Raw genomic sequence first — 711 nt, 5'->3', positions numbered from 1 at the left:
TAAATTAGAAAAAAATCAAATATTACCAAATTTAACCCTAGCAATTTCTAATTTTAAAATTTTATTTCAAAAAGGAAATGCTTTTTTTTTTTTTTAAATTACTTTTGAATTAATTCGTATAATAATTAGACTCTTTTTATTTATTTATAATTTATAATTTATAAAATTGTATGGATATAATTGAATTGAAGAGTGGGTGCTCCCTGTAAGGGAGCAGCTGGACGACTTTAAAGCTTATTTTTGCAAAATTTAAATACATAAAAATTAATCATTTCTCGTCTTTTGAGAACTTTCCTTTCCCTTTTCTTTTATTTATTTATTTATTTTCTATATTTTATTTTATTTCATTAATTATCTTTTGGAGTGTGGAACTCGTGGGATCTCGAACGACGGAAGCAGAAGACGACAAAATCTGATTTATTTATAGAAAAAAATAATTACTTCTCACCCAAATATATATATATATAAATATTTAGAATTATTAAATAATTTTGGTTATTATTGTATGTGACAGCCAAGTTGATTTAATTATATATAACAGTTTAATTAAAAAAAGTAATTTGGTATTAATTTAATTTAGATGGTTTTCTAAGAAACCCATTCAAGCTTTTGTCATAGAGAATATATTATTTTGGCTATTTAAAAATAAATATGGATGGGTCCATTTAATATTCTCATGATTCCCTATTTATTTTCTTATTATTATATATT

Source organism: Cucurbita pepo, chromosome LG12 (genome assembly GCF_002806865.2).
Source record: "Cucurbita pepo subsp. pepo cultivar mu-cu-16 chromosome LG12, ASM280686v2, whole genome shotgun sequence".
NCBI classification, from domain to species: Eukaryota; Viridiplantae; Streptophyta; class Magnoliopsida; order Cucurbitales; family Cucurbitaceae; genus Cucurbita; species Cucurbita pepo.
This window is presented reverse-complemented; position numbering follows the sequence as displayed.